The 22,208-nt window shown below is 39.6% G+C and overlaps 1 pseudogene; it reads left to right on the forward strand.

The window, feature by feature from the left end:
- The window catches only part of LOC138152801 (serine/threonine-protein kinase 16-like), a 49,879-nt pseudogene extending 28,122 nt beyond the window's left edge, over positions 1–21,757 (forward strand).
- The last annotated feature ends 451 nt before the right edge of the window (positions 21,758–22,208 follow it).

A 22,208-nucleotide genomic window follows, 5' to 3' on the forward strand; every position in this document is an offset into this window, starting at 1 on the left:
TTTTTTGGGAAGAGGAGTAGGATCTTCAACTCAATGATGAACATTCTCAAACTTGGTCATATCCTATATATCCTAGTGGTTCTGAACCCCCATAGGTCATCATCCAAATCCCATCCCTACCCCCATTTCCTTACTTATTATTTCCAATCTGCCTCAACCTTTCCACTGAGAAGTCATAGCTCATCCTTTTCTTCTTTCTCCTTTACCCTCTCCAATGCCTGCTCCATAGGCAACAACTTCCCCTCATCTTAAATCTTTTCTTCTTTCATTCCTTTTGTCTACTAGATCTTACTGAAACCTGACTCCCTGGTTAGCCTTTCCAGTATGGGCTGCACCTTTATTCATTCCCCTTGATCCCCAGTTAAGGAAGGGGAGATGGTATACTCCTTGCTCTCCACTGCCACTTCTTGGTTTTTGTAACAGCAAGCACCCTAGCATACCCTGGATGACTGCTAGCACAGGTTTGTAATGCCAAGCAAAGGCAACTTCCCAAGGTTCAAAATACCAGCATAGGTGCTCTCCATTTTATTCAGTGACAAATTAAGAACAGAGAAAATCAAAATATAACATAATTCAAAATACAGCATTCACCAAGTGTAATTAAATAATCTCCAAGTACTACTCTACCCCTGGACATTATAATTCATTTAGTCAACCACAAAGCCCCTCTTCTCAAATGGAGATTAATTTCCAATCATAAGTAAAGTACATTCATTTGGTCAATCACAGAGCACAAAAATGTCAAAAGTTTCCCACCCTTGAATTACAGCTGAATAGGCCATCTACCCCAGAGTTACAACAAGCTTAAGCACAGCATTTAATACCCAAAGAGAGGTCTTTTCTTCATCTTTACCCAAGGCAAGTTCTCAGCAATCTTTGTTCCTGGGGAGACAAAGCTTATCAAGGCCACAAGATACATTGCCAGTGTTCTCATTAATTCATTCTCTGTCTGCAGAACAGTCCTAGGACCCCTGAAAACATTAGCAAATCCCCCTTCCAGGATTTCTGTAAACATACAACAAGAAAATCCTTCTTCAGGGTTTCTGAACCAACAGCAAGGTTCCAGGACCTCTGCAACAACAGGATTGTCCTTCACCAGTGGACTAATCTGGCAAAACAACATCAAAACAGACAGACAAAGTACCAGCATAATAGCCATGTCTCCTCAGTCCTTGGCAGCTCTGGGTGGCAGTTCTCAAAAGTCCTGGGCAGTTCAAACTGGCCCTCAGCAATCCTCTCAGTTTCTGCCTCCACGATGCTGCTTCCAAAAAAATTCTTCTGCCTCTCTCTCTGCTTGTGTCTCTCTAAATTCAAGTCACCAGCTCAGTTCAGCCCTTTCTTTTCATGTCAACAAGTCCATCCCACAAGTAGGATTCACAAGCTCTGGGTTTTAATAAATCAATCTGAAAACCAAGCCAATACAGGGGGATCTTTAAATTCCATTACAAGGTTCTTTGATCTGCTTTTCTAAAGTAAAGTAACTCAAAAATGGTTAACAATTTTACTTTAATAAAGCATGTATATCATTTACTTAGTTCAGGGGAAGAAATCAGCACCCTGAACTTCAGAGAATTCAAACAGAAATTACAAGCAGACAAAAATACAAACAGAGAAAATAACACTATTCAATGGACCAACAAAAGAGGGCTTCTATCTGTCTGACCACTGCATACATACATAGTCACTAGAGAGAGAAACACAAACATATGGTTTTTCAAAGCCAGGGGGCTCAATGGGTACCTAGAATATCATCTGACCAAATCACAAAATAATTCCTATAAGTGAACCACAAAGCAAACCCTCACCTCAGAGTTTATATAACCTTCTTCTGGGTTAGAGGACATCACAACTTTCATTACCTACTGCCCAATTACAAAGTAACAAAAGGCATGGGCATTCCTGTAAAACAAGTCTTCCCTAAGCAAGCTCCAAGTGAAGCCCATTAAGGGGCAGGGAAGATCTTCAAATTCCCTTACCATTACAATTTTCTCTTCCTAATTTCATCCCTCAGTAACCTCTTTGAGGTACATGCAATTCATCTCTACTCCTCACTCAAAATTCCAATAAACATCTACAGAGCTCCAAGTCACTCCTATTCCTCAAAGAGTTCAATACATGGCTCACAAGTTTTCATCTCTTCCCCAGCTTCTCCCCTCATTCAAAATACATATTGACAGTCCCTCAAAAATTGTAACCTTTCAGTTTCTCAGCCTACTCACTTGCCATGACCTACTCCTCCAACCCATCTCAGCCACACACAAAGATAGTCATGTGCTTAATCTTATCACAAATGCACTGCCGATAATAGTTTAATTCCAGAATCCCCTTATTATGTGACCAGAATGTATTAGATTGCCACCTTTCCCTCTGTTTTCATAGCCTGACCTCCAATACACTGACACTTTAGCTGTCTCCCAGGCCATCTACCCTACCCTAGCCATGCTGTCCTCTTTTCCCCATCTTTTTTGAAAATTTTATCTATTTATTTTTAACATTTTTCTTTTTACATTTACAGTTCCAAATCCTCTCCCACCCTCCATCCTCTTGCTAATATTTTGACAAAGCAAGCAATATGATATCAATTATACATGTGAAGTCATGCAAAACACATTTTCATGTAAGCCATGCCACAAAATAAATAAATAAATGAACAAATAAATAAAAGCAAGAAAAATGAAGAAAGCAAAAAAGTATGGTTCAACCAGCATTCAGAGTTCATCAGTTCTACCTCTGGAGGTGGATAACATTGTTCATAATGGTTCCTTTGAAATTATCTTGTATAATATTATTGATTAGCTACTAGCTATTACTGAAACCTGACTTCCCACTGATGATACATCCTTCCTGGTTAGCCTTTCCAGTATGGGCTGCAATTAATTTTTAATCTATGCTTGAAAGGCCCCTTATTGAATGTAGTTTTTATTTCATTATTTTCCCAAAAAAGGTGCTTTAATCTGCTTTTCTGTATTTTCATATGAGGTTTAAATGCCCTAAGACATGGTTTAATGTTGTGAAGGTGCCACGTACAATTGAAAAAAAAGTTTACTCCTTTCTATTCCCATTTGTTTTCCTCAAGAAATCTATTATATCTAGCTTTTGTAAAATTCTGTTGAATTCCTTAACTTTTTTCTCATTTATTTATTATCTAGTTATGAGAGGGGTAAGTAGAGGTTCCCACTGTCTATTTCCTTCTCTAATTCATTTGATCTTTCCTTTAATGATTTTGTTGTTATGCCATGTGGTGTGTATATGTTTAATACTGATACTACTTCAGTGTCTATGCTAAAAGATAGGAATTCCTAAAAAGATAGGAATATGTAGTTTCTTTCATTATCTCTTTAAATTGGTCTATTTTTGTTTTTGCTTTGTCTGAGATCATGATTGCTACCCCTGCCTTTTTTTTTACTTCAGCTGAAGTAAAATAAATTCTGCTCCAAACTTTTATTTTAACTCTGTGTGTGTTTTTCTATTTCAAATGAATTTCTTGTAAACAGTATATTTCTTGATTCCAGTTTCTAACCATTTTGCTTTCCACTTCTGTTTAATAAATGAGTTCATCCCATTCACATTCATAGTTAAGATTATTAATTGCATACTTCACTTTTTAGGACAGGTAAGTGGAATAGTAGATAGAGAGCTGTGTCTGGAGTCAGGAAATCTCATGCCCCTGACTTCAGATCTGATGTCCAATGTTTACTAGTTATGTGACCCTGAACAAATCACTTAACACTGTTTGCCTCCGTTTACTCATCTGTAAAATGAACTGGAGAAGGAAATGGTAAACCACTCCAGTATCTTTGCCAAGCTTTCTTACAGGATATGGATTCTTTCAATTTCTATCTTACCCTCTGGTTCTAAGATATCAAGGCAATTTTCCTTGGTAATTTCTTGAAATATGGTTTCTAGGCTCTTTCTTTGATCATGGCTTAAAGGTAGTCCAATAATTCTTAAATTATCTCTCTTTGATCTATATTTCAGGTCAGTTGTTTTTCCAATGAGATATTTATATTCTATTTTTTCATTCTTTCAACTTATATTTTTTGGGGGGGAGAAGGGGCAAGGAAATTGGGGTTAAGTGACTTGCCCAAGGTCATGCAGCTAGTAAGTGTTAAGTGTCTGAGGCCAGATTTGAACTCAGGTCCTCCTGACTCCAGGGCCTGTGATCTACTCACTGTGCCACTAGCTGCCCCGGGGTGCAGATAACTTAAGGAACCATTAACTTCCATTTGCCCAATTCTAATTTTTAAGGAATTAATTTCTTCGGTGAGCTTTTCCCATTTGACCAATTCTGCTTTTTAAGAAGTTATTTTCATTAAATTTTATACTTCTTTTACCATTTGTTCAGTTCTGTTTTTTAAAGGATGTTTTTTCTTCAGTGAGATTTTGTACCTCTATTTAACCAATTCTATTTTCAAGGATTTTATTTTCCTCAGTGTTTTGTTTTTTTCTTCTCTTTTACCAAACTGTTAATTATCTTTTTATAATTTTCTTGCATCACTCTCATTTCTTTTACCAATTTTCCTCTACCACTCTTGATTTTGAAATAAACTTTCAGTTCTTCCAGGAATTTTTGTTGGTCTCATGTCAAATGCATATTCCTTTGTGGGTTTACTTGTAACTATTTTGACAACATGGTCTGTCTTGATGGCTTGTACCTTGATCTTCTCCATCACCATAGTTGCTTTTTGGGTCATTTTTTTAAAAGCACTGTCCTGAGTTTCAGGTTTTTTTATGTTGCTCTTTTCAGAACAAATTTTGGGGTGGGGGAGGTTTGGAAGTTCTTGGTACTTCCAAAGTGTTTTGAATGGGGAAAAGATGTGGTCATTGCTTTTCTGGACTGAGCTCTAGTCCTTACCCAGAGCCTTACTTAAAAATTTGCAGCCAGAGGTGCTATTACTCCTTAGGGTTTCTTACTCTCTTATGACTGAAAGCACTCCTCTGTCTTGGAACTGTGACCCAGAAGTCAGTATAAATAATGGATTTGCCAAATAGTACCCTATCCTGCACTTAGTGCTAGTACAAGGGTCCCATGTAGTCTCTTTATGACCAGTTGCCCAATCCTTTTATTGTTTCTGACTTTAGAGCTCTCAAAGCTGCTGCTGCTCTCTCCACTGACAAGTCCTACAGCTGGTGTTGTTTCCATATGGACTTTGGCCCCCACCCCAGTTTCACATATCTTTACTTTCAACCTCGTAAGATGTCTTGGGCTATAAGAGTATCTCATCCTTATCTTTCAATGGCTCTGCTGTTCCAGAATTTGATTTGAGGTGTCATTTTAAAATTGTTTGGAGAAGAATGTTGGAAGAGCTTGGATGTAATGTTAACTATACTCTACCATTTTGGCTCCCCATACTACTTTTTTCCTCTTTTCCCTATCTTGACCCCTTGGTAACCCAATTCAACTCTACATTGTCCTCTTCTTTTGAGTCTTTATACCAATTTCACCCTACTAAGCCTTAGTCTTGGATCATTCCCATTCATCTGCCTCTTTGATTCCTATATGCTGCTGAACAAAGATAAAAAAGAGAAAAATCATACAATTCTTGTGATTGAGTCCACTACAAATTTGTTATACAACTTCAATTGGTCCCTCATTACTACTCAGAAATCCTTTTGCACCTCTTTTATCAACTCCCTATTGCACTCTCCACCGTGGCTCTACCAAACATTTTCATCCCTCCTGAAACCTCCCATTACTCCATCCCCCTCACCCTTTATGATCTACCCCCATTATATCTCTTTCTCTGCCTTGCAACTTTGATCCTTATTCTTTCCTCACCATGACTTCTAATCCTTTCCTCCCTAGTTCTTTTTCAGCTGGTTTCCTCATTTTGGTAAAGCAATCCTTTTATACCTTCCTCATCAGTTCACTACCCTACCTTCCATTACAACTTAACCAAATCTTTTCATCCCTCTTCAGGTCTTCCTCCCCCTTTTCTCTCAATTGAGAGCTAAAAAATTGATGACATTTGCCTCATTATTAAAAAGTTAATTGTTTTTATCCTTTCTTCCTCACCTCACTTCCCTAAGATGCCTTAAGTTACTATTTTCTCCTTTACTACTATCTTACATGAAGAGGTAGCCAAGCCCTCAAATATTCTTGGTGTATTATCACTGATAATGTTCATGGTTAACCAAGAATTATACACATTGGGGCTGCCAGGTAGCACAGTGAGTAAGAGCATCGGCCCCAGTGTCAGGATGACCTGGGGGATCGAATCCGGGCTCAGACACTTAGCACCCACTCAGAAACACCTGGCCGTGTAACCTTGAGCAAGTTACTTAACCCCAATTGCTTAGGGGCGGCCAGGTGGCTCAGCGAGTAAGAGCACCACCTCCAGTGTTGGGATGACCTGGGGATCGAATCCAGGCTTAGATACTTAGCACCATACCCAGAAATAACTGGCTGTGTAACCTTGAGCAAGTTACTTAACCTCAATTGCTTTAAAAAAAAAAAGAGCTATACACATTGGCATAACAAATGGCTTCAATTTTATTAGAGTGTCTTTAGTTTTATTAGAATATCTCTTTACATCTGACATCACTATATATCTAATCAAAATCTTCATCAGAATGCAACTTTTGGAAGAAAGTTACAAAGGCTTAGATTAATTCCTTTTATTTGACATCACAGTGAACATTTGTATATGTATATATGTACATATGTATACACATATATGTTGGCATTTATTAATTTACTTCTGTTTGCTTTCTGGACCCCATGAGTAATGATGATACATGGCCAAGAGCAAGAATACTATGGCTGTTGCTGCTGCTCCCACTGCTACCCGTACTGCTGTCACTTTAGTCAACACTATCACCACACTGATGATTTCTGGGGAAAAAAATAACAGAAGTTGACTTTATGCAGTAAAAAACATGATATATCTTTACTTCCCCCACTAAACCCCTAATTTGTTCATGAAAAAATCATGCCTCCTAAAAGCTTCATTGATGGCCCTGGGTTGAGGAACACTCTCAACATCTGAAGCTAAAACTAATAGAGTGATGGCTACTTGGCTCTCTCTCTTTGGTAGCTGTTAATAACACTTTGAGATATTTGAAGCAAGGAGTTAAAAATGTTGCTCCAAAGGATAGAAGATTTTTTTAAGTATCATATGAGAAATATATCTTCAGAAAAAAATTTCTCCCTTGCCTCTACTATCTGATTCTCCTGCTCTACCCGTAACTTCTACCCTAAATCCACAAGCTATCATACAAAAGACCTCTTAGAATGACAAAAATTCGGGAAAATCCTTCTCCCAATACCTTCTGACTTCATTGTCCCTATTATCTCATTTCCAAACTCCCATTTTTTCATTAACTCTTCCTCTTTAAACACCCTTCTGTTATGGGAATGGGAATCTGAAGATGTTCCCTGCCCCTTGGCCCCTTGATAGGCTTAAGTGACTCTGAGAACCTTCCCTGATTTGAAAATATACTCTTCCCCCAATAATGTGGTCACATGAAACCTGTGGCAGGAGGCTTGTTTTTCAGGAATGCTCACACCTTGTTACTTTGTGATTGGGCAGTGGGTCAAGAGGGTTGTTACATTCTCTGAGCCAGTAAAAGGCTATATATACCCTGATGTGAGGTTTTGCTTTGGGGTTCACTTTGAGAAGAGTTGTGTGACTTAGCCAGATGAGACTCAGGTAGCTGTTGAGCCCCCTGGTTTTGAAAACCTAGATGTTGGTGTTTCCCTATCTGGTAACTGACTAGGTATGGATGTAATGGTCAGACAGCTGGAAGCCTGTCTGCTGATCTGTCTCTCTGTCTGCTTGTAACTTCTGTTTGTATTCTCTGAAGTTCAGTGTGCTGACCTTTTCCCCTGAACTAGGTAAAATGATATATATTTGATTAAAGTAAGATTGCTAACCCATTTTGACTTGCTTTCCTTAAGAAAAGCAGATCTAAGAATCCATGCTAGCATCCATCCTGGGTATGCTAGGGTGCTTGCTGCTACACCTTCCAATTCTCTCTTAGTCTAGAAGCACAGTCAAATCGATGATATAATTGACATAAATGATAAATGCAATAAAACCACTGCTATTGGATCATGACACTCTTCTCTCTGACTCCATTCACCATCCCTGTACGCAGTAATATGCTGGTAAATATTTAAAAACTGATTCTCAGAAAATGGATGGCATATTTTAAAGTTTAATCTACATTTTTATTTTCTATGTTACTTTTTAAAATGTAGACAATCAACAAAACAAAAATTCAATTCCTGATTTATAGTGTTTGCCAATTTCAGAGATGTAAATGTTTACCCAAAATACTTAGCAACTGTTTCAGAGCCAATAGGAGTTGGCTCCAGTATTCCCTGAGTAAATTTCCAAATCAAAACACATATTTCTAGTCACCACCCCTTTATGTGTTGTCTACCCTATTAGAATTACATATAATAGTAAAAAAATGCTTGCCTGTTTTGGTCATTGTTTGTCCTTTGTTCTTGAAGAGGACCATGACATCAGGAAGGTGAGGCCATGACTTGAAAGTAAATTGGATTTAAGTGAGGGATGATTGTGCCTAGTCACCAGCCTCACTTTCTCCTCCAAAGCCATCTGAGCCCAATGGCAAGATAGATCATGACAACTGGAGATAGCCCCCAGATGCAGTGGGAGACCTTGGCCTTTTTAAGCTAAGATCTTTCCCAGATCTCAATTTGACTGAGGCAATACCCATTCAGTGATTAAAACTAAGTAAGAAATGAGGGAAAGGCCTGTTTTACCTAGTGTAATGGTAATTGGAATTTGAAGACCTTCCCTGCTTTGAAGATATACCCTGCCCCCAATAGGCTGAATGTAATCACATGGAGCCTGTGGTGGGAAGAGTTTGCTGAAGAGTGAAGTAGAGCACACAGGAAGCTGGGAGTCAGAGTACTGGAGGAAGGAGAGGATATACCCAGGGAGAAAGTTAGGCTTGTGAGTAAATGTTGGTTTGTGGGAGGGCTAAAGGATGCTGTGGCTTTCTGTGGTGTTTTGGCTTATTAACTTCTCTGCTACTATGATGGAACTGGCTTACTGGTTTGGGGATTTGGTTTTCTGGTATTTGAATAAATGTTTTGCTGCTGTCTTCTATATGGAGAGTCTGTTATATTCTGCATATCTAGCACTATGCTGCCATATTTATAGTGTTGGTTGGTGCTGTGAATATTGCATTGGTGCTACACTTAGTAAAGAAAAAAATCAGTCTGGGAAAGGAACACTCGCAGGGTTTCTGATCAAAACAGAAAAAGTTGCTATTTACATTCACTCTTAGCCATTCGGGCCCAATGACCCTATGGGGCTTGGACTAGGACCTAGTGTTGTCTAATCTATGAGAGCTAGAGTGATCTGTGTTTAAGGCATGTTCCTTAAGAAAGAAATCTAACAGGTAAACCCTTGGATATCTTGCAAGGTTTCAGTGATCAAATTTATATTTCTTTGGGCAGAGCATCCTCAGGTAAGGGTATTATACCCTATTGTAGCAGCAAGCACCCCAAGCGTCCTCAGGGTGGCTGCCCATACAGGTTCTTGGATCTGCTTTGATAAAGGAAAGCAACTCAAAATGGGTTAACAAGCTTACTTTAATCAGTCAGACATATATCGTTTACCTTGTTCAGGGGAAAAAGGTCAGCACCCCGAACTTCAAAGTATACAGGCAGAATTATCAAGACAGAAACAGATCAAGTAGACAGCTTTCCAAACTGTCCAGCCATTACATCCATATCAAATCAACATCTGGGTTTTTTCAAAGCCGGGGGGCTCTGGACAACGGCTTCCCAGAATCCATATCAAATCACAGAACACTTCTCAAAGTGAGCTCCAAAACAAAGCCTCACATCAGGGCTTATATAGCCTTCTCCTGGCTCAGAGAATGTAACAATCTTTTGGACCCACTGGCCAATCAAAAAGTTATCTACTGAAAAACAAGCCTCCCACCCCAGGCTCCAGGTGCACTTTAGCCTAGGGGCAGGGAATATCTTTAAAATTTACATTCCCATTACACCTATGTGGAGAGAGGGAGAAGAAGAGGGAGAGGAGGAGGAGCTGGGACTGGTTAGTTGGGTCCTCAGTGGGGCAGCTTGTACTATTCAGGAATTGTTGTTTGTCCTTCATTCTTGAAGAGGACCATGACATCTAGAAGGTGATGCTTGTTAATTGTCTATTGTTGAATTGTTTAAGTGTCTGAATTCAAAGAGATAATGAATTTTCTCATTAGTTTATGGTCTTACTGGTTCTTTTTTCTTTTATTCTTTTTTTTTTTACTAATAGTTGATAGACCCAACTTTCAATTTAATTTCATTTTAACACAATTTAATCCTAATTCTAAACACAAGTATACTTCACATATACTACTAAAAAAAATAACAACTTCTGGTCATTTTTCTGATTTTCATAACCTCTCAAACTTCTTGAAAATACTAATTTTGTACCATAGATAAAGCAATTTCATCTGTCTCAATGGTTTAGGGCACCAAGAAACAAAAATGAGTAAAAACTTGATAACTTAATAGCAGAGAAGTCCAATATTCTCTAACCCCATAACAAATACTCATTCAGCACCCCCACTGTCTACTATACTCCCTTCAGCAAGGCTGCCACAGGTCAATTGACTTGTTAGTCAGTTCCTACATGGATTTACAACTCACCATGTAATCTGGTCCCTACTACACACACACGTGCACGCGCGTGCGTGCGCGTGCACACACACACACACATACACACACACACCTCTTCCTTTCAGGGTCTTTGAGATTTAAACTCCAATCCCCAAAATTTGCTTAGGAGCTGTGCTAAGTACTAAAGTTATAAAAACAGGCAGAAGACAATTTCTGCTCTCAAGAAGTTTATTATCTAATGGGCTAGACAATCTGCAAACAAATGTATACAAAGCAAGCTATATGCAGAATAAGGAGGAAATAACTAATAGAGGAAAGGAACTGAAATTAAGAGGGGTTTGGGAATGCTTCCTGTAGAAGGTGGGATATTAGTTGGGATTAAAAGGAAGCCATGGAGCTCAGTAGTCAGGGAGGAAGAGGGAGAGCATTCCAGACTTGGAGGACAGCCAGATACAATGCCCAGAGCCTAGGAAAGGAAACCAGTGTCACTGGATCAGAGTACTTGTAAGGGAGTAAGGAAGGCTGGAAAGGTAGGAGGGGACTGCATTATTAAGGACTTTGAATACCAAATATAAAACTTTGTATTTGCTCCTGAAGGCAATAGGAAGCCACTAGAGTTTATTGAATGTGTGTGTGTGTTGGCAGGTGGGGGTGTGGTGAGGTGGGGAGGGGGTGAGGTGGTGGTGGTGACATAATCTCACCTTCATTTTAGGAAAATTACTTTAGTGGCTTAATGGAGGATGAATTAGAGTGGAGAGAGAATTGAGGGAGGCAGACTCACCAGCAGGGTACTGCAATAATCAAGGTGGGAGGTGATGAGACCATGCAGTGTCAGAGGAGAGAAGGTGGTGTATCAGAGAGATGTTGCAAAGGTGAAGTTAATAGGACTTTGCATCCCATTGGATATGGATGGTGAGAAAAAGTGAGGAGTTCAGAATGACTCCTAGATTGTGAGCCTATGTGACTGGGAGAATGATATTGCCATCTATAGTAATAGGGAAGGTAGAAGGGTGGGAGGGTTTAGGGGGATGTAAAGCCAAGCATGAGCAGCTCTCCAAAATTCTGCGGCTGTGAACAACTTTAAGGTTTTGATCACATAGTATAGTGAACTCTCTATTTATTCAGCAGTAAATTAAAACAAAACATTCACAGAAACCAAAGTATAGCATTCACCATATTATAACATAACAACTTATCACTAAAGTAGCCACATAGTTTTCACCAAAGTGGCCACATAGTTTTAAGCAAAAGATATCATTCAATAAGTCTTTAACTAAATCATCCTTAAGGATCGAGCCTCCTTAAGGGACACAAAATACAATCATTCAGTAAGTCCTTAACTCAATCATCTTTAAGGAGCAAGCCTCCTTAAGGGACACAAATGACAAAGGTCACTATCACGGCATGTGACCCACCAACAAGATCTGAGAACTCAACACACATCATCAGTATGGTCCCAGGACCTCTGAAACCCTCCTCCAGGACTTGTGTAAACAGACAACAAGAAAATCCTCTTTCAGGGCTTCCAGTAAGGTCCCAGGGATTCTGTACAAAGAATCACAAACAAAAATCAACACAGACAGAACAGACAAACAGAGTGCTGGCCTCCACAGCCATTCCCCTTCTCAATTCTGCTCTCTCCCAGCTTGGGCTTCTCCCTATATATGGTCATTAGCTCCTCCTTGTTCTGCCCCCTCCTGTTGCATCAGCAAGTTTCTGCCACTCTGGGTTTCACAAGCTTTGTTTCTTAACAAAGACTTGATATAATCATGGGCAAGGCTCAAAAGAAATTTGAACTGAAACAAGGTGCTAAATAACTAAATAGCTGAAACAAGGCACAGAGTACTTTCTTGCTTGCTATTACAGGAGAAAGATAATGAATTCTGTTTTGAATATATTGAGTTTAAGATATCTACTGGATACCCAAGGTGTCTAACAAGTCAGTTAGAAATGTGAAATTGGGGGGCAGCTAGGTGGCGCAGTGAGTAAAGCACTGGCCCGAGTCAGGAGGACCTGAGTTTGGTTCTGGCCTCAGACACTTAACAACCACACAAAAAAACCTAGCTGTGTAACCTTGGGCAAGTTACTTAACCCCAATTGCCCTCCAAAAGGCAAAAAAAAAAAAAAAAGTGAAATTGAATGTCAGAAAAGAGATTGGGGCAGGAGATATAGATTTGAGAGTCATCAACATAAAGATACCAATTAAATGCATGGGATCTGATGAAACTACCAAGTGAAGTAGAATATCTGGCCACTGGACACAGATGGCTCTGGAGCAGAAAGTAAGGCTGGTGACCTTGCACAGCTCTTTCTCACTCAAATCAAAGTCAACTACAAGTCATGTCATCATTTCCTTGATGTCATAGTCCTCTTTGAAAACAAAGGACAAACACAACAATAGAGGGAGAAGACAAGAGAGTCTAGGACTAGATGCAGAAAAAGAAAACCTTTTGTCAAAACATAACACAAATTTTTCATAAAAACTTTACAAAGGAAAGGCATAACAGGACATGTTTCAATATCACAGAAGTATATAAAATAGAAAATATGCATCATAGGCAATTGACATACATTAGAACCTTTTCTAATATAGTATAGCAACTCCACTAACAATGCATTAGTGTTCAATTTTCCCACATCTTCAACATTTACCATTTTCCTGTTTTGTCATGTTAGTCAATCTGATAGGTGTGAGGTGGTACCTCAGAGTTGTTTTAATTTGAATTAAATTGAATTTCTCTAACCAATAGTGATTTAGAGCATTTTTTCATATGACTATAGATAGCTTTAATTTCTTCATCTGAAAACTGCCTGTTTATATCCTTTGACTATTTATCATTTGGGGTATGACTTGTATTCTTACAGATTTGACTCAGTTTTCTATGTATTTTAGAAATGAGTTCTTTATCAGAGACATTGTCTATAAAAATTGCTTCCCAGTTTTCTGCTTCCCTTCTAATCTTGGTTGCATTGGCTTCGTGTAAAACATTTTTAATTTAATGTAATCAAAATTATCAATTTTCAGACAATGTAGTCTTAACCAAACAAGGGATAGACACAATTTAAAAAGACATAATAGACACATTTGATTACATGAAACTAAAAAGACTTAATATTTATTAATTAAGAGAATTTTTATCTTAGGATAAGAAGGGAAGCAGTTGAATAAGGGAAAAATCTTTGTATCAAATTTCTCTAATGAAAGTTTGGCAGTGAGTATCTATAAACAACTAACAGTTAGATATAAGATCAATATCCATTCCCTAATAGATAAGTTTTGAAGGATATGAACAAACAATTCTCAGAAGTGTTTCAAAGTATTCATAACCACATCAAATAATGATCCAAAACATTAATAGCAAGATAAATGCAAATCAAAATAACTTAATATTTCAGTTCATATTGAAAATTGACCAATAATGAAAATTGACAATGGTCAGTGTTCGAGGGTTGTGAATAGACAGACTCACTGGTGCATTGTTGGTTTTTAAAGAATAAAATCTCTTTGGAAAATGATTTGTAATCATGCAAATAAAGTGAATAAAATGTCCATACCCTTTGACCCAGAGATTCTGTTAATTATCTTATACCCCAAGCAAGCCACTGATAAGAAGACAACCCTGCTATACAACTGCACTTTTGTAAACAAAAAAGAACTGGAAGCAAAGTAGATGCTTATTGAGATATAAGAATATAATGTAATATTGCTATCCTGTAAGAAATGATGAATGTGATACATACAGAAAAGCCTGGAAAGATCTACAAGAAGTAATTCATAGTGAAGTAAGCAGAGTAGAAGTAATCAGAGCAAGAAAACAATATACACAATAATTTCAACAATGTGAATGGAAGAAGCAATAACATAGAAAAAAATAAAGTAAAAGTTGCAGAATTATAGTATGGCTCAAAAGAGGAGATGTAAGACCCATCACTTTTTTTTAATGTGGGAAGTCCATAGGTATTGCACATCACACATATTTTTGGATTTTTTCAATGTATTGATCAGTTTTAATGATTGTCCCTCATTTTTCTTTTTCTTTTTTTTGGTCTTAGAATATACAAATGAAATACATAGGAAATCTCTCTGGGAAAGGGAGGGGGAAGTAGGCTGGAGAAAAATATAGCAATGTAAAAAGCAAAAGATATCAATTCTTATTTTATTTTTTCCTTTTTCAAAAAAAAATTTAAATTTTTTTTTGTTTCAAATTCTCTCCCTCCTTCCAACCTTTCTCCATTCATTGGGAAAGCAAGTAATATCACATATATAAAAATTATATTTATGAAATTATAGAAAACATATTTCTGTATTAACCATGTTATTAAAAAAGGCAAGAAAAAGAAAGTGAAAAACTATACTTCAATCTGCATTCAGAGTTCATCAGTTCTATCTTTCATCCTAAGTTCTTTGAAACTGGAAGGATATCAGTTCTTAATATATGTAAACCCCTTCTGTTTTCTTTTTGCCATGAATATTTTTTTATTTATAATTACTCATATCATTATCACATTTTCTTTTTTTAGGTTATGATTTTTTAGTTTTTAGTTTACATCATTCATTTCCACAAGATTTTGAGTTACAAATTTTCTTCCCATTTTTCCCTACCCACCACCCCAAAAGAGCGATTCCACTGAATATACCTTCCCCCAATCTGCTCTCTCCTATATCTTCCCCCATCCTCCCTCCAACTTTCCAGTAGGGTATGGTGGATCTCTATGCTCCAGTGCCTGTATATCTTATTTCCCAGTTAAATGTAAAATAATAATGATAATAATATAAATTTTTAAACAATTGATTGTATGGTGCCTTTTATATAATAATTTTATATATAATTTCCTTCCTTATCTCTTTTAATTAATTTTTGCTTTTGCTTTATCTGAGATAAGTATTGTTACCCCTGCCTTTTTTTACTTTAGCTGAGGCATGATATATTTTACTCCAGCCTTTTACCTTTACCCTATGTGCATCCCTCTGTTTCACATGTATTTCTTATAAACAGCATATTGTAGGATTATGATTTTTAATCCATTCTGCTATCTGCCTCCATTTTATGGGAGAGTTCATTCCATTCACATTCACAGTTATGATTATTATCTGTTTCTTTCCCTCCATCCTATTCCCTCCCTTGTTAATGCTTATATTTTTCTCCCCTTCTCCCTTCCCATCCTTAATAGTTTTCCTTTTGACCACCACCTCCCTCAGTATTCCTTTATAAGCCTCCCTCCCTTTTCCTCCCCTTCCCCCTTACTCCTTCTCTCCCTACTAACTACCCCCCCCTTTCGTAGCCCTTTCCATCTCCTACTGCTTTTAGGATATTTTTATACTTAATGAAGCATGTTATTTCTTTTTCGCACTAAGAGTGACAGGTTCAAATCTCATGGGAAACTCCTCTCCTTCCCCTCTTTCCCTCTAATATCATACATTTTGCATCTCTTCTCCATAGAGTCCTATGCTTAACTGGTTGTTATTCCCTCCTTGCACCAGAACCAATGAGGGAAAAGGTCATATAATACTCATCTCCCTCCCTTCTTTTCCTCTGCTACATTGCTTTTATGCCTCTTTGTGTGGCATAATTTACCCTTTTCCACTTCATTCCTCTTCTTCCATTGCTGTCCCTTTGTAGCCCTTAATAAGATTTTTTTAAATTGTCATTTGGTGTAATTTATACTCATACCCTCTACTTGTCTATAAACATTTTGCTCTTATTAAATAACAGGGTGTGTGTGTGTGTGTGTGTGTGTGTGTGTGTGTGTGTTTTCATTGTTTACCTTTCTATGTCACTCTTGCATCTCGTAACTGGAGGTTGAATTTTCCACTGAGCTCTGGCTTTTTCATCAGGAAGGTCTGGAAATCTGTTATATTGTTGAATGACCATCTCTTTGCCTGGAAGAATATGCTCATTCTTGCTGGGTAGGTGATCCTTGGTTGTAACCTTAGCTCTTTTGCCTTGCAGAAAACTGAATTCCACTGCCTCTGATCTTTCAGTGTAGAGGCTGCCAAATCCTGTGTGATCCTCGCTGTGGTTCCTCAATATTTGAATTATTTCTTACTGGCCACTTGAAATATTTTCTCTTTTACGTGGTAGTTCTTGAGTTTGGCCACAACATTTTGAGGACTTTTCAATTTGGGATCTCTTTCAGCAGGTGTCTGGTGGATTCTCTTGATTTCTATTTTCCCCTCAGGTTCTAGTGTCTCAGGGCAGTTTTCCTTAATGAGCTCTTGGAGAATGTTGTCCAGGCTCATTTTTTCATCATGATTTTCTGGTAGGCCTATGATTCTCAGGTTCTCTCTTCTGGATCCATTTTCCAGGTCAGTTATTTTTCCATTGAGATATTTTACCTCTTTTTTCTAATTTTTCATTCTTGTTGTTTTGTTTGACTAATTCTTGGTTCCTCGTAGTGTTAGTTGTTTCAATTTGGTTGATTCTAGTTTTTAGCAAATCATTTTCCTTGGTTAGTTTTTGGAGCTCCTTTTCCATATCATACACTTTAATTTTTAAGGAGCTGTTTTCTTCATTATAATGTTTTTCCAATTCTGCAATTTTGATTTTAAAAGAATTATTCATTTTGTCTTCTATCTCTCTCATTTGGTTTTCAAAGTTCCTTTTGAGCTCATCTGGGAGAGCTTTCTGTGCTTGGGACCTGTTCCCTGTTGATGTTTCAGCTGTGGGTGTGGAGTCCACATTGTCTCCCTCTGAGTTTGGTTCCTCCCTCTGAGGATAGTAGGACTTCAGAGTCTTTGTAGTCTGCTTTCTACCCATTTTGAGGCAGGGCCCTAGACACACCCTTTTCTAGGGTTCCCAAGCATTTATTGTTGAGGGTTTTGCCCTGGGATGATAGTTACTATGTTTTCAGGGTGGGGGTGGGGGGGCTGGAGCAGGCTGGGTTCACTCTGCCATCCTGTTCCTTGGAGGTCCTGATAGGGGCTTTTTTTTTTTTAAATTTCTGGGCTATGGAGTAGTAGTCCCAGGAGTATTTGCTGTCCTGGACAGGGGTCCTGCATTTGGTTCTTACCTTGCTCCTTCCAGTCCCAGCCTTTTGGTGATAGGTCTGGTAGTGGCCCTTGTGGTTGGTGGGACGACTTGCCCCCCCCAGAGTTGATCAGGCCTCCTCCCGGCCTGCTTCTGCAAGCCGAACCTTCCCGTCCTGCCTCTGTGCCTCCCTCACCTGTCGCTTCCTGGCCTGCCTCTCACTAGTCTAATATTTTAATGAAAAAATTTAGGCCATTTGCTGAGAGTTCCTTCTTTTCCTTCTGTATCAGCAATGCCATATTCACAATGCCTATGGAAATTATAGATATGCTGATATAATTATCCATCACAAAATACATCATGCTTGCCATATGGGGGAATAAGCTAGAAAATTTATTAAGATACCAAAAGACTGAGTCCCAAAACCAGAAAGTGAAAGCCATCAGAGTAGTTATGAAATTGGCACAGGTAGATAAAGTAGAAAGCACCCACATTCTCAAGCCTTTAAAACAGAACAGGCTACCACAGGCAAAGGTCCTCCTCTCCCCACTCACAGCAACCACCCAGCGTCCCGGAAGCGCGCTCCCAGCAGCTCCGGCCCCTGGCAGTCCTCAGCAGGAGTCCTTAGAAGAAATTTTGGCTGACTCAAAAAGGGCTTCACGCTGCCGCTGCCTCTGCTGCTGCTGCCACCGTGGCCGCCACCGCTAGCCACCGCAGGAACTCCAGCTTGGCTTCCACTTCCTCTTGCTCTGCCCCTTCCTGCTACATCAGCAAGTCCAATGGGGCATGGAAGATCTTTAAATCCCATAACCCTTACACCCTCCTTCCTCATTTCACACACCCCAGATGCTTTCTACCACTATTGCCTCCTTTACAATTGTCTGACATAATGAAGTAGCCCTTCTGCTTGCCTAGACAAACAACTCTACATGCACATGTGATCCCATCTCAATTCATCTTGTACAGCAGAGTTACCCTCTAGCATTCCTATTCTCTTGTTCATTTTTAATCTCTCTTGGTATACTGGCTGCTTCTACATGCCAATTCAGACATGTCCATGTCTCTCCAACTTGAGGGTTGGAGAAAAAAAAAGCTTCAATTCACCCATCCATCCTCACTAGCTATCATAAATCCTCCCTTTTTTGGCTAAACTCCTTGAGAAGTTAATCTATAATAGGCACTCTTCTTAACTTCTTAACAGCATTTTGGCTTCGTATTTCATGATTCAACTTATACTCCTAATGATCTCATAATTGACAAATTTAATAGCCTTTTTTCAATCCTTGTTCTTCTTGACCTCTTTGTAGCCTTTATCAATCTATTAATAACTATCATTCAGACACTATCAACTGCTCTCTTCTACTTGATAATCTCTTCTCTTTAGGTTTTTATGACATTATTCTCTCTTGGTTCTGCCTATCAAACCAATCTTTCTCAGTCTCCTTTGTTGGATCCTTATACAAGTCCCAGAAACTACAAGGTTCTGTTCTTGGCCTTCTTCTCTTTTCCCTCTATACTATTTCATTTGGTGATCTCATCAGCTCCCAAGGATTCAGTTATCATCTCCATGCTGATGATTCTCAAAATTAGTTATCCAGATCTAACATCTCTGCTGACCTTCAGATTCCAGGGATCCAATGTCCCATATGTTAAGGTGTGTGAGTCACAAGTTACCCTGTTGACCTATTTCTGTATGGAGAAGAGAAAAGAAGGGATGGAAAAGAGTGGCACCTGTCCAACATAAGTCCTGTATCCTTACTGAGTGTTCTACATGCTATGTTTTAAGAAAAATGTTTTTGTTCATTGCTGAATGACCAACAAGTGTCTCATTTCATTCCAACAGGCCAAGACTATCAGAGAACTGACCTGAATCTATATTTAGGGATAGTGAACAGTTGGAACATAATGAAATGGTGACTTAGATTGCAGTTACAATGGGAATTAGGGAGATATAAATATGCAGGACAGGGTGACCTAGTAGCCAGATATAAAAGCATTAAATACTATCACAAGAGCCCAATCAATGCAACAGAGAATACCTTCATTGATGTGGAGAGATTAAGTCAGTGGACACTGAAGGATGAGGACAGAGAGGGAAAAGAAAACATCAATCTGAGCATCTTGGTGAAGCTAGATTGCCATTGCAAGGGTGGGGTCAAAACCATTCCAACCCAGATTCTGATATCTTAACTAAGTGAGAATATACCTCAATCAATCAATCATTCAAAGGACCTTTGAATAAGTGTGAAAAATCTTTAGAAGTCATTGGATGAAGGGAAATGACCCCAAACAGAAAGTTTGTTCCTAGCTCTGCAACACATCCTTCATCAGAAACCAACAGGCAGGTTAAGAGGAGAGGTCTCAACTTTTCTTGACTAGAAGACCTTGATTGTTTCAAGGGGTGTGCTACTCGTATCTCTGTCAGTCAATAAACATTTATTAAGTACCAAACTATGTGCCAGGCACTGTTCTGAGCACTGGGGATGCAAAACGAAGCAAAAGACAGTCCCTGCCCTTAAAGAGCCTACATATAAATAGGAAAGACAACAAACAAATAAATATAAACAATAAAGTAACATATACAAACAAACTATGAGCAGGATAAATGAGAAATTTATAAAGGAAAGGCAGTAGAAATAGGAAGGGTCATGAAAGGCTTCATGTAGAAGATGGAATCTTAGTAAGAAATCCAAGGAAAGTAGTATGGAGAGATGAAAAGGAAGAGCCTTCTATGCATGGAGGATATGCAGAAAAAAGCCCAGGGTCAAGAGATGAAGTGTCTTGTTCAAGGAGTCTAGTAACACTGGATAAATAGTACTTGTTGGGGAGAAAAGTATAAAACTAGAAAGGTAATAGAAAGCTAGGTTAAGAAAGGCTTTGAGCCCCCAGGGGGCAATCCCTAGGGCTGGGGCCAAGGTGAACGAGGCTCCCGAGTGTGACTGGGCCAGGAGAGGAGTGGGGGGGCAAGGGGAGCGGTTGAGCGCCCCACCTTCGATCGCGGGGCGCCCTGGCCCACCCCCTCCCTCTGGAGGCTTTGTGCCTGGGTTCCTCACCTGGGGGACGGAAGGAGGGGTTGGGGGAGGCGGACTGGTCTCTGCCCTCCCGCCGCCTTCCCTGAGCCAGGCAACGGTCGGGGCTCCAGGATTCCTTGGGCTTGACCTCAGTTGGGTAGTCCCGTGATTCCTTGGAAGACCCCCCCACCTCTGCCCCGAGCATTTGCTCGTCATTACCTACATCAGTGGGCGGCGTCTGCCCCTGCCCAAGAATGACTAAGTCACCATGGGCCATACACGTTGTGTGTCTGCTCCCGAGGGACTCTCGTTATTGACAATACCTCTTCGTACAGAAACTGGGAGAGGGTGGGTTCAGCTATGTAGACCTGGTGGAAGGATTGCAGGATGTGCATTTTTATGCCCAAAAGAGAATGCTGTGCCATGAGCAGCAGGACCAGGAAGAGGCACAGCGAGAGGATGACGTGCACAGGCTCTTCCAGCATCCCAAAATTCTTAGCCTTGAAGCCTATTGATTGACAGAACGGGGCTCCAAAGCAGGAGGCCTGGCTGCTGCTATCCTTCTTCAAGAGGGGCACACTATGGAATGAAAATGGAAGGGGCAAAAGACAAAGGCAGCTTCCTGTTGGAGGATCAGATCCTGCTGCTGCTGTTAGGCATTTGCAGAGTCCTGGAGGCCATTCATGCCAAGGGTTATGCCCACAGGGACCTGAAAACCTTTTTGCTTGGAGATGATGGGCAGCCAGTGTTAATGGACTTGGGTTCCACAAATCAGGCATGAATCCAAGTGGAAGGCTCTGGACAAGCACTAGCCCTGCAGGACTGGGCAGCCCAGCATCGTACCATTTCATATCATGCCCCTGAGCTCTTTTCTGTACAGAGCCATTGTGTCATTGATGAATGAACTGATATTTGGTCTGTAGGTTGTGTGCTATATGTTAGTTTGGGAAAGGCCCTTATGACATGGTGTTCCAGAAAGGGATAGTGTGGCCTTGGCAGTACAGAACCAGCTCAACATTCTCCAGACCCTGAGGCATTCCCCAGTATTACAGCAGCTATTTTCTTCCAAGATGACTGTGGACCCCCAGTGCCGGCCATATACTTCTCTCCTCCCCAGTCAGTTGGAAAATTTGCACCCCACAGCTCCAGACCAACATACCATACACATCTGAGACAGCATGCAGTTTGGCAACATAGAACTGTTTATAAGAGGGAAATATTTTGTCCTCAATGGGACTTTGAGGATATCAAACTTCCATCCACAATCCCAATAATACATAGGTGCTTCTCAGCTCCTACCCACAAAGGACAAAGAATGAGCCCTTAAGCAGGGACCTGGCTGACCCAGAAGTAGAGAAATGGTTGCATGTGGTACAGTTGGGCCTGATGGGCCCCTAAATGTGGGGATGGGGGAAGAGCATTTTCAGAATATGTAAATACAGAATTAATGCTAAAAAAATAAAGATAGAAAAGCTTTGAAATCAAACACAAGATTTTATATTTGATCTTTGAGCTAACAGGGAGCCATGGAGCTTATTGAGTGGGCAGATGAGTATGTTTGTGTGTGTGAGAGAGAGAGAGAAAAAGAGAAAGAGACAGACAGACAGACATGGTCAGAGCTAT

The sequence above is a fragment of the Petaurus breviceps genome, unplaced genomic scaffold (genome assembly GCF_028583685.1).
Source record: "Petaurus breviceps papuanus isolate PSGF00001 unplaced genomic scaffold, PetGlider_PUasm1.0 90925, whole genome shotgun sequence".
NCBI lineage: Eukaryota > Metazoa > Chordata > Mammalia > Diprotodontia > Petauridae > Petaurus > Petaurus breviceps.